Genomic DNA, 12556 nt, shown 5'->3' with positions numbered 1-12556 from the left:
CTTGTCTGGTCCCCGCCACCGGGCTGGTTTCCAGACCCCCGTTCCGGTTTCCCCACTGTCTGGTAGAGGTCGGCCTCCGGAGAGGGTCTGGGGGCGCCGGCGCCCGGGCGCGCCCCGCCCGCGACCCCGCTCCTCCCCGCGCGTTTCCACTTGCGGCCTCGCAAACAGCCGCGCAGGCAGGACAGCTGCATTTCTCGGCGCCCGCCGCTAGGAAGCCGGCCTCGCCTCGCTCGCTTTCTCCGCCTCCCCGCGCCTCCCCGCGCCGCCGAGCCGGGCCCGCCGCCGCCGCGGGATCGCGGCCCCTCCCCCGCCCGGCCCGGCCCGGCCCCACCGGCGGCGGGGAGCGGACACGCGCGGCGGCTGCTCGGTAAGACCCTCGTTGGCGCCCGGCCCTGGCGCCCAGCCCGCGGGGCGGCCGGCGCGCCGTCCCGACCCCCCATCCCCGGCTCGCGGCGGCCCCACCTCTCGGACCCGTAGTCGAGGCGCCGCCGCGAGGCGGGCCCGCCCCGAGTTTGATTCCCGGGGCTGTCTCTGAGGCTCCCCGACCCCGCGCCGCACCAGCCGCGTGCGGCAGATCCCGGCCTACCCTACCCCCTACCCCCGCCAGCCCCCACCTCGTCCTGGACCCTGGGCGCGGACTGGTGCGGGTGGGGGGCGTGTGGACACCTGGGGGCTGCGAGGACAGAGGTGGTCGCAGGCCGGTGGCGCGGGGGAAAGGGCGCGAGGCCTCCAGAAGCCTGCGCCGCCCGAGCCCCTCTCCCGCCGCTCCCTCTTTTGTGTGTGCCCCTCCCGGCTTTGCCAAGACCTAGTAGGGGTTTAGGGGGCTGAGGGGCTCAGGCCCGGTGTCCGGCGGGTGGCCGCTGGCGGGAACGCCTGTTGGGAGCGCATTCCCTTAAGGGGGGAGGGGAGGCTCCCTTCCTGCCCCCGCTGAGGCCACAGGTCGGCTCAGTCTCTTCTGGTTCCACCCCGTCCCCTGGGAGCTGCATCTCCGGGCGGCCGGGCTGGGAAAGTTCAGGACGTGCTGTCCCCGCCCCTGTGGCCCCAGCCCGCCCCTCCGGCTCGGAGCGCCTGGAGCATGGAGTTCGGGGGTGAGCAGTAGGCTTTTATCCGGCGCGCTCTGTGCCTTGCCTGGTGACTGGCTGCACACCCAGCGCTGGCTTCTCTGTTGCATTTCCTCTTGAAAAAGTTTTCGCTCCAAGAAATTAATTTTGGAATTCAATTCGCAGGAAGGACTTAAAGGGAGGGAAGTTTCAGATTTTCCTTTCTTCTTGTTGTTTTTGTTTTTCATTTGGGTGAAGGTGAGCATAGAAGTGGGACGACTACCTGGGAGTTGAGAACCGAGGTGTGCCTGGGACCCAAGGTTGTGTGCACAGCAGCATGGGCCCCCAGGCCGTCCCTTTGGTTGTCTGGCAGCGCTCTCGGTGGGGTAAGCTGGGTGTGCCTGCAGGAGTCAGGAAATTTGGAGTGCCCATGGAGGCAATTGAGTGCTGTCTGGATCAAGAATGAGGCTGAGGCCTCTTGCTGAGGTGGTGCTGACAGCTTGAATGGAGGGTGAAGTCTCTGGGGTGGAATGGGGCTGCAGGAAGAAACCTGGCCCAGGCCCCTAGGAGTTGGTGCCTGTGGCAGGTGAACCCTTGTGCATTTTCAGCACCTGGAAGGAACAAGATGCCAGGGAACCAGGCAGAGCAGTGACCTGGGACATCCTGGAAAAGCAGCCAGCATGGTTGAGTTGTGCGACTACTATGGGGGGGAGGGGGAACTTGGGGCCAGAGGTCAGATCAGGGGCTCCTGAGAATCTGGTGGAAGTTCCGCTCTCCCCATACATTCTTTAGAATGAAGGCGTCCATTAGGGACCCTGCTCTAGGGCAGGTAGTCTAACCTGGACCAGTTATGGCATTTGGCTCCTTTGTGGCTGGCCAAGGCTAGGGTGCAAAGAGCAGACCTCTGTGTGATCTTTCTCAAGATTGTCCCATGCAACTGTGAGCCTGTAGCCTCTGCCACCTGCTCTCCCAGCTCCCTACAGCCCCATAGGGCAGGGGCCGGTGAGGGGGCCCTGTTCTAGGGGCTGATTTTGGTGTTTATGTAGTGGGTAAGCTCTGGGCCCTGGGCTCAGGCCACAGGACTGTGGACTTGGAAGGGGGTGAAGGGATGAGGACTTGGGTAGACATGCTGTTGTTTTTAGCCAGGGTCAGGAGGAAGGGGAGTGAGTGGAGAGTAGAAAGTGTGTAGGCCTCCTCTCTTGGAGTCATTCAAGGCCGGGATCCGAGTGTTAGAAGTTCCTTAGATCCATGTAGACTTTAAACTTTTTGTTTGTTTGTTTTTACTTATTTGTTGTATTTGTCTACAGATTCACTCCCCAAATGCCTACATTGGCTGAGGCTGGGCCAGGCCAAAGCAGGGAGCCAGCAGCTCAATCGGGGTCTCCCATAGGGCAGCAGGGTCCCAACTGCTTGAGCCGCCACTGCTGCCTTCGAGTGTCCATTAACAGGAGGCAGAGGTGGCACTGGAAGCCAGGCATTCCAATACGGCGTGCAGGTAGTGTCAGCCTCTGTGTCCAAACCCTCCCACCTGGGACCTTGGCAGGCCAGTGGGAGCCAAAGGGCTGGCTGTCTCCCAGTGCAGCCCCAGAAGGCCTGGCCTTTCTTTCTTTCCTAGCCATAGCCCATGGGGCTGCTGCAAAGACCACACTTGCTAAGGTGTGAAGGAGCCTCTCAGAGCACTTGCCCTGTATGACTGACTGTTCTGTCACCCCAGGCAGCTGTGGTTGGTAGGGAGCTGTGTGTATGTGTGTGTGTGTGTGTGTGTGTGTGTGTGTGTGTGTGTGTGTGTGTGTGATGGTGAGTGCAGCTTTGGGCAGATGGCGGCGTTCACACCTGTTTCTTCCTTTAGAATTTCCTACATTTGTTTGGCCTTGGACCTAAGCAACAGAAGCAGAAATCTTTTAAAGCATTGGGCGCAGGAAGCTGAGTGGCTGTTAAACTTATGGGAAACAAGATCCCTAGAGGGTCTTACAGATACCCCAACTCAGGACATGGAAAAGGTACTGAGGGTGTGCAAGGGTCCTGTGGCTGTGAGTGAGGGTTCCCCTCCCCAGGGCCTCTATATTGTCTGCTGCAGCCTCGGCTGGCATGGACTGGGGCATTTGGCTGAGGCTGTCACCATGTCTCTCTGACATCTGCTGCAGCCAGGCTCCCAGGAAGTAGCTGTGATGTGTCAGAGCAATGTAGGGGACTCCCAGTACTGTGGCTGCAGGTCACAGGTGTGATGCCAGCACTTGCAAACACAAGCTCCAGTCTCACAGACTGTGGCTGCGCTGTCTTTATTATGACGCAGCATTACGTGTTTCAGGGAAGAAAGTAGAAAGGAAAGAGGGTCCAGCTTGGGCCCGATGCGGTAGCCTAGTGGCTAAAGTCCTTGTCTTTCATGTTCCGGGATTCTATAATGGATACTTGTTTGTGTCCCAGCTGCTCCACTTCCCATCCAGCTCCCAGTTTGTGGCCTGGGAAAGCAGCAGAGGGACGGCCCAAGGCCTTGGGACCCTGTGTCTGCACTGGAGACCTGGAAGAAGCTCCTGGTTCCTGACTTCAGCTCAACTCAGCTCTGGCCATTACGGCCACTTGGGGAGATAACCAGCAGACAGAAGATCTTTTTATCTTTCCTTCTCCCTGTAAAATGTGATTTTCCAATAAAAATAATTAATAATTTTTTTTTTAAGGCCTAGCTCCTCGAGGAGGCAGTCCGGCTGCTCTGCACCTGTGTTCACCCGGTGCTTTCCTCGCTTCAAGGAGAGGGTGCAGAAGGGGTTCCCCAGACTGAAGCTGAGCTCTCTGCTTCGCTGTCTCACAATTAGAGAGAATATGAGAGAGCTGATGTACACCAGGCCAGGAGTACATGCTTGTTGGAGAGAGTGCTTGCCATCATGCTTTTGGATGTGGAAGTCTGAAGGCTCTTTTCTTATGAAGAGGCATAGCAGTAGGACCACCAAGTACGGTGTGGTGGTGTGGAAGGGCTGCCTGCACAGCTATTGTGGCCCTGATGGGAACCAATTCTGTTCTCTTGTCTTTAGGGAAATGGCCCTGTAACCTGGGGACAAAAAGCTTGAATAGCTTTTTTTCTTTTTAAATTTGTTGGAAATGCAGAAATAAAGACAAGCAGGGATTATCCTTTCCATCCTCTGGCTCACTCCCCTAAATGCCCACAGCAACCTGGGACCCCCTGGAAGGGGCCTGGTGAGGTCAACTTAACGCTGTCTGCTGAGACCAACTAGCCAAGTCCCAGTCCCTCTGCTGGGGCTGACCTGGGCGCAGAGGTCACCGGGCATGTGTCCTGCCCTCGAGGTGTCTGCAGTCCAGTAGGGGCGACAGACGTGAGCCTGGAGTTGCAGTTATCACGGCAGGGGCTGTGATCAGAGAAAGCACTGAAGAAGGGTTGTTTGGTCAGCGAAGAGGGGAGTTAGAGCAGGGAGGACTTCCTGGAGGGGGTGCTGCACTTCAGCCAAGGGAAGATGAAGCTGGCTGTTGTCACAGGACTGTCATTGTGAGCCTGGATGTGTGTGTCAGGAGAATAGGGTTCTGTGGATCCTGCCACCCCCTCCCAGGGTGAACTGAGCAACACCTCAGGCTCCTGTCATGCAGGCAGGTAGGGAGCGGCCCCCCGCTGGGAAAGGTACATGGGGAGGGGGCCTCTCTGTAAGTCTGCTTTGCAAATAGATAATAAGTACATCTTAATTATACAATAATCTTAAGGGCTTTCAGCAAGATAGCTGTCGCGATCTTAGGAGAGAGCAAGGCTGGGTCTCAGAAGAGGCTGGAATTAAAGACTTCATCCCATCTGAACTGATTGCTGAAAAACACCGCTGGGGGACTTCAGTTTCTGGGCTGAATGGGCTCTGCAGAAAACACAGGGGCAAGAGCTCTTGTTCCTTCTCTGACACCCTGACTGCCTGATCAGTAGGAAAGTGCTGCGTCCTGGAGGGTGCCTGCAAGCCTTGTGCTGTATGGTGACCAGTTTGCTGCTGTGGGACTCTATGATAAGATGCTCTGTGGTCTTGTAGGATGATCAGGTGCAGGAAAGGAGTTCATTGTGTTCAGGTCCGGGATTAGTTCTGGTTCAGGCTGTGCCAGGAGCAGAGAGCGAGCCAGGGAGAGCATTAGGAAGAGGGCACCCAGGGTCAGGGTCACCACTGGCTAAGTCTACGAGTGGCAAGGTGGGCGCTGAGCAGCGAGAGGAAGATGGTTACTCTGAGATGGACTTGTGGAAGGCCTGGTGGAATGTTGGTGTCTGGAGCCTCGCCTGGGTGACTGGGGGAGCACTTGGAGAGATCGGACATGTGGAGACAAAGCCGGGTCACATGCAGGTTACTTGGGCAAAGTAGGTTTCCTGCAAGAGTAGAGCTGTGTGTAAGCATACATCGAGGTCAGTGGCAGGTGCATCTTCTGAGTGCTTGCCCAAGACAGTCTGGGGCTAGCTCGGGTGTTTTGACGGCATTGTCAGCCCAAAAAATGAATTATTTTCCCTCCCTAGCCCGTTCTGGGCCAGCCGCTCGCACATGTTCCACTCTCTTAGCTAGTGTTGGAGCATTACTGCATTTTATTTCTCAAAGTCACAAATTCCTCTTATTTCTCAGAGAGGAAAGGATTGGAGGAGTCTATGGTCCTGGGTTGTGAAGCCCCTGGACAGGATGGGTAGTATGTGCCACTGAGTCAGACTGCCCATGTTGAAGTCCAGCTTCTGCTGGCTGGTGCTGAGTCTGAGTCTGCTAGTCCATGCAGTGTGAGTGGTCAAGTTATCTAACGTGCTCCAGAGAGCCAGATAAGTGTAAAATGTAATATATTATAGGTTCTTGAGAATCATCAGCTGCTACTGCCGCTGTTGATGTTGTTATTATCACTTCATGAAATCACATGACTTCTTGGTGGCAGAGCAGGGTCACAAAACTTTTTTTTAAGATTTATTTATTTTTGGGGGCCCGGCGGCGTGGTCTAGCGGCTGAAGTCCTCGCCTTGAAAGCCCCGGGATCCCATATGGGCGCCGGTTCTAATCCCGGCAGCTCCACTTCCCATCCAGCTCCCTGCTTGTGGCCTGGGAAAGCAGTTGCGGACGGCCCAATGCATTGGGACCCTGCACCCGCGTGGGAGACCTGGAGGAGGTTCCAGGTTCCCGGCATCGGATCGGCGCGCATCGGCCCGTTGCGGCTCACTTGGGGAGTGAAATCATCGGACGGAAGATCTTCCTCTCTGTCTCTCCTCCTCTGTGTATATCTGGCTGTAATAAAATGAATAAATCTTTAAAAAAAAAAAAAAAAAAAAAAAGATTTATTTATTTTTGGGCCCGGTGTCGTGGCCTAGCGGCTGAAGTCCTTCCCTTGAATGCCCCGGGATCCCATATGGGCGCCGGTTCTAATCCCAGCAGCTCCACTTCTCATCCAGCTCCCTGCTTGTGGCCTGGGAAAGCAGTCAAGGACGGCTCAAAGCTTTGGGACCCTGCACCCGTGTGGGAGACCTGGAAGAGGTTCCTGGTTCCCGGCTTCGGATTGGCGCAGCACTGGCCGTTGTGGCTCACTTGGGGAGTGAATCATCAGATGGAAGATCTTCCTCTCTGTCTCTCCTCCTCTCTGTATATCTGACAAGTCCTCTGTTCGATGGTTCACTCCCAAGTGAACTGCTTCTGGGTGCAGGTGCAGGACCCGAAGGCTTTGGGCCATCTTCTACTGCTTTCCCAGGACACTAGCAGGGAGCTGGATGGAAAGTGGAACAGCCAGGACATGAACCAGTGCCCATATTGGATCCTGGTGCTTGCAGGGGGAAGATAAGCTAATTGAGCCAATGTGCCAGGCCCACAGGCAGCAGTTTACCCCTCCATGTCACCACGCTTGTCCCTGCATTGCTATCTTGAAATACTTGAAGGTGCTGTCATTGTGGTGTGGCAAGCTAAGCCTCAGCCTTTGATGCTGGCATCCCATATAGGTGCCGCTTTGAGTCCTATCTGCTCCACTTGCACCAATGTGGGAGGCTTAGAAGAAGCTGCTGACTTCTGGCTTCAGTCTATCCAGCTCTGGCTGTTTGCAACCATTTGGGGAGTGAACCAGCAGATGGAAGATCTGTTTCTCCTTCTTTCTGTAACTCTGCCTTTCAAGTAAAAATAAATGAATCTTTTTTAAAAAAAGAATTACTGAAGATCTTTACCCTAGGAGAGTTTGGGTTAAGCAGTCTCCTAATGAATATTCATGACACAGCCAGGAGCCATGTATGTGTCCCCTTTTATTTGAGCTGGGTGACCTTGGGCACCACGTAGCTTGTTTCCGCAAATATCGCTTCCTAGTATTTAGCGGCTTCCTAAATGCCAGAGGGTGGCTTGGCTGGTACAGCGGGGTGTCTTATATCTATGTGCAGAGTTCTTCTCCAGCTGGCAGCATCCATTGCAGTGGGCGGTGGCGGCCGTGCTGCCTTTTGGGTGCAGTGGAGACGCTTGGCTGCTGTTTATCAGGGGTGAAGACAGGGTGATGTCTGACAAACATCCCCGGGCTTGGCGGCAATCCACGTGTCCAAGACTGTGCCCACACAAATGTGTTCCCACAGGGCCAGTGCTGACAGGCTGGGGGCCTCCCAAGGGAGGCGGCTGAGCCGGCCTTGTGATCCCACTGGACGGGGCAGCACCCTCTCTCGCAGGCTGTTCCAGGGCTCTTTCTGGGAAGGGAAAACCAGGGTCCATCAGCGCCTGTGCATGAGGGGCCACCGCCCACCTGGGGTTACAGCACTAAACACACTGTTTTTGCTGCTGGGCCATGAAATTCCTCAAATGTCCCTGTCTGGAGGAGGGTGTATGCTGGAGTGTTCAGTCTGGGAGTGTGGGGCTCATCATGTGCGGTTAGGGCCTGGGTTCCGGCCCAGTGATGCATGGGCTGTGTCATTCTTTTTAGATGACTTGGTTTTTGAATTTGTACTCTCTTGTAAGCCAGTCTGTTAATCCCCCCAAACAGCAAGTGGCTACTGGTCATATCTGTTAAATGGAGCCAGGGGTGGGGTGGAGTGAGGAATTGTTCTGGGGAGGGGCCACTGTAATAGGCTCATAATATTAGCTATCGTTGTATCACAGGCTTCCACAGCCACTCTTCTAAGCAGTTTAGGAATATGCAGGTATATACCCAACTTTGCCCAGGGGAGACTGAGACACCAGAGGTTAACTTGCCCTGAGCCATACCACTGGCTAGCCAAGATGGAGCCTGAATGCCATGCCAGGCAACCATGGCTGTAGGTGGGTTTGTGGATGTGCTGTAGCCAGACGGCGCTATCATTCTTTCTTTCTCAATGGCTGTGATGAGGCCAGCTGGGCTGGAGGTAGATTAAGTGTTTGGGTCACAGTGCTGGACGGAGCACTGTTTTGGAGTTGGAGGAACACAGCCATGTCTGCGGGACGGATCTGTGTTCTCTGCTCTGTGTGCTTACTGGCTTGGCTCTGCGTCTGTCAGCTACATGTCTCCCCTCCTGTCGCATCTTGTTCGCAAATCCATCTTTAAATCGGATGCGGCCCACAGCCATGGCAGCCCTGGAAACTTCCAACACTGCCAAGGGCTGGAGCCCTAACAGGAAGGTAAAGGGTAGGGATATGGGGTTAATTTTGGAGCCCCAGTGTGGCTGGTACACCGTGGAGAGAGGATTGGCAAACTGGATGACTTCCCTTTTGCTCCTCAAAGTGAGCAAGAGAGTGAATCATGCCATGGGTTCTCCTGGGAAACAAAGGAGGAGGGAGAGCTGAGTAAGGACAGAGTGCACTTGCCTGAGGCTGGGAGTCCTGAGATGGCCCTGGGCCTAGGTGCTTCCCGCCAAGGCTGAGCCTCGGCCAAGGCCTGGGCTTCCACTCAGTGTTGCCCTCCGCCCAGCTCATCCCGGTCAGGCTCCTGAAAGGGAAAGGAGTGGGGCAGAGGTGTCATGACCCACAGAGTTCAGGTGAAATTCACACACAACAGCCGTCACTCTGGCAGCTACATACAAGTTCACTCCTCAGTTTCTGACCTTCAGGGCTGTGTGGGGCTACTTGCCCTCCACCCCACACAGGCAGCAGTGTCCTCTCTGCTGGATCCCTGGTGGCATCTTTGGGGACTTCTGGAGCACCCCCAGTCTGGCTTCTCGGAGTCCCTCTGACCTCTCTGAGGGTCAGCCACCTGAATTTGGTCCCTTAGGGAGCATGAAGGCTGCCCCGGGTGAGAGGTTGCATGAAAACTCCCCCAGTCCAGCCTGGTGCAGGTCTCAGGGTGGTGCTGTTCTCAGACTCCAGCTCCTCTTGTCATCTCTGTCCCTCTGTCTGTCGTCCTCCTCCTGCCCCCACCATCAGCAACCGCCGCTGTCAATAACCCCTTGTGTAGGAGGATGTACTCGGTGCCAGCTCTCTGACTTACATCACTGGATTTCACCCTCACGCCCTGTGTTCCTCTGCAGTGGGAGCCAAGGTTAAAGGAACTTATCCAACTGACACAGCTACCTCCTTCCTGGGTCAGAGAGAAGAAGGGGCCCCTCCAGCACAGCCCACGCTGCTTGCTCAGCTGAGCCCTTCTGGACGAGCGCCTTGTGCAGTGAACAGCCTGTGTGACTATACATGGCAACCCTGCCTGCCTCCTCTCTTCTAGCACTCAAAGAAAGACAACAAGCACCACTTCCCAATAGTGATGATTTCTGTGGTCAGTCCTGGGCTTTGCGGGATGGGGAGAATCGCTGGGTGGGTTAAGGACTTTCTCCAGTTAGATTTAGGCAGGGAGGCGATTGCCCAAGGAGGTGCCCTGCTGCAGGGCAGGGTGAGGCAGAGAAGCAGTGTCTTTGGTGCTTTCTGCTCTCTTGTACCATCTCCCCACCATCGTGGGCCCTGGTGCCTGGAAAACCAGGCTGATGGGAGAGGGAGGGGCAACTCGCCTGCCCCTGGAGTCGCTGGAGCAAGCTGGCTCTGCTTCCTCTTGGGGCTCCGTGAGCCAGGACTCTGGCAGCTTTGCTCTAGCACTGGCAGAACTGCTCTGGGCCCGTGGCCCCCAGACAGGGAGTTCCCTGGGGGTGGCTGTTGGGTGCTCTTGTTCAGCTTTTAGGGCCGTGCCCTCAGATACACCTGTTAAAATGCCTGGCTGGCATTGGATGACATAGAGGTAGGTGTCACACAAGTGTGTGTGTAGCATCCTGCAGGCCAAGGCTAGGTGCTGGGAGCCTAGACTGGAGTGTTCTGTGCCTCTATCAGGAGAGGTCACCCATTCTACTGCCGCAGGGACATGGTGTGGCCAGGGTCTCAATCGTGCTCATAGAAGATCTAGCCTGTCTTCCTCAGTCTTGGCCACAGCATGCCAAATATGCGGCTACAGCAGGTGGGAAGGAGAAAGACAGAGGCAGCACTCTGGCTTTTTCTTTTAAGATTTATTTATTTTTATTTGAAAAGCAGAGTTAAAGGGGAAGACAGAGAGAGAGGGGTCTTCCATCTGCTGGTTCACTCCCCAAATGGCCCAAATGGCCAGAGCTGGATCAGTCTGAAGCCAGGAACCAGGAGCTGCTTTTAGGTCTCCCATGTGGGTGCAGAGGCCTGAAGATGGGCTATCTCCCACTGCTTTTCCTGGGCATATTTAGCAGGGAGCTAATTCAGTTAGTGGAGCAAGCCAGGACTCAAACTGGCACCCATATGGGGTGCTGGCACTGCAAGCAGGGGCCTAAACCTGCTATGCCATGGTGCCAGCCTCCAGCACCCTGGCTTTGCAAGGTCTTGGCAGGCAACTCATAGCTGTGAACTTCCATTTGCATTCCCTTGGGCAGCACTAGTCACAGGGTGATGGGGATGCTGAGAAACACTGAGGCACGAAGAGCTCTGCCTGGCTCCAAAGGAGAAGCTGCATGTGTCTGGTCCCTGGCCTTCATCCATTGCAGTGCATCTGGCCGAGTCATTTCTGTTACAACATGACATAGGAAGGAACCTCTGGCGCCTACCTTAGTCCAGGGAAAGACTGCAGCAGGGAGAGTCAGGGAGCAGGGCTTGCTACACATCAGTCATATGGCGTTCATGTGGCCACTTAGCCTCGGGAGCCTCCTTCTTCATCTGTCCCTGGAAGGAGTGTACTACCAGCCATCTTGGTTCAAGAGTCTGCTGATGGCAAGTAACAGAAACAGCTTGAACTACCTGTATTGTTTTAAAGCTTATTTCTTTGAGAGACAGAGCTCTCATCCACTGGCTCACCCTCAAGTTGCCTGAAATGGCTCGGGCTGGGGCAGGCTGAGAGCCAGGGATTCAACCCAGGTCTCCCATGTCGGGGGCTGGAGTCTGGAGTGGTGCTGAGAATTCTAAATAGGCACTCTGATATGGACTGCAGGTGGCTTTTCAAAAAGATTATTACTATTTATTTGAAAAGATGAGTGATAGAGGGAGAGATGGGCATCAAGAGGGATCTTCCGTCCACTGCTTCACTCCCCAGGTGGCTGTAAATGTCAGGTCTAGGCCAGGTCAAATCTTAGAGTTGAGAATTCCATCTGGGTCTTCCCCATGTGTGGCAGGGTCCTAAGTACTTAAGCTGTTTACTACTGCCTTTCCAGGAACATGACCAGGAAGTTGGATCAGAAACCAAGCAACAAGGCCTGGCACTTGAACTGTAGCTCTGACATGGATGTCAGCATCCCAGGCAGTGGCTTAACCCACTGTGCCACAGTCAGCCCACTTCAGGTATCTTAACCACTAGACCAAATGCCCATCACAAGCAACTTGTATTTGAAGTGACTTGGGGATGGCAGAATCAGGTGCAGGAAATGTTTCTGACCTCTCACCTGCCAGAAAAAAGGCAGCTGCCCTCCATACCCCAGTCTGTGCACCTGCAGGGTGTTGCAGTACCTGGATATGGCCAGATACCATGGCTTATTCTTCCCCAGATATACCCATTCTCTCTCCCGGAACAATCAGAGACCTTACTTCCTGCCCCTGGGAGGGACTCTGGTTAGCTCTTTTGAGTCAGCTGTGACCAGGAGAATGTGGTTGTATAGCAGCATTGGGGTCTCCCCCTGTGCAGGCAGTCCTCCCAGAAAGGGTGTGGCCTGTGCAGAGAAGCTGGGGTCCACATTGACCTGGTTCAGGGGTCATCAGGTTGGCTGGATGATGTCTGTCTGGGAGCTTTGGGAGCTGGAAGATGCTGTGTCATTGTGAGTTGGTGCCATAGTATGGGATTTCTCCCTAGGGACCCCCTCCAAATGGGAGTGGGAGCAACGCTCCCCCCACCCATCTGAGAGAGAATGAGAAAGTCTAGGCGGAGGTGGGGTTGGAGGTGGGGCCCTGGCCCAGGTTGCAGCTCTGGCTATAGACTCTGGAAACAGGAGTGTAGACATGTGTCTGTCGGTTGCATGAATGAGGATGCTTCTCTAGTTGAATCTGTGAGATGAGTACCAGCCGGGAGCCTGGCTGTGCACTCTGGCCCTGTTCCACTGCTGCCCCTCTCACTCTGACTTGCTTTTATCGGTGTTCCTGGGAGAGCCTGCACAGGCAGGATAGTTCCTGTCTTCCTCCACACCAGATCCTGGGGCTCCTAGGCATGAGTCCCCAACCCTCCCTGGTC

The 12556-nt window shown here is 55.3% G+C and overlaps 1 protein-coding gene across 1 annotated transcript in view; it reads left to right on the top strand.

Annotated features, from left to right (window-relative positions):
• The first annotated feature begins 269 nt into the window (after nt 1-269).
• The window catches only part of CUEDC1 (CUE domain containing 1), a 72759-nt gene continuing 60472 nt past the window's right edge, over nt 270-12556 (top strand). The window contains exon 1 of the mRNA XM_058676147.1: nt 270-367. The gene's annotated coding sequence lies outside the window, so the exon portion shown is untranslated. The remainder of the gene's footprint in view (nt 368-12556) is intronic.

This window comes from Ochotona princeps, chromosome 17 (assembly GCF_030435755.1).
Source record: "Ochotona princeps isolate mOchPri1 chromosome 17, mOchPri1.hap1, whole genome shotgun sequence".
In the NCBI taxonomy this organism is placed as follows: Eukaryota; Metazoa; Chordata; class Mammalia; order Lagomorpha; family Ochotonidae; genus Ochotona; species Ochotona princeps.
Note: the sequence above shows the minus strand (reverse complement) of the source record. Positions and strands in the feature narration are given on the sequence as shown.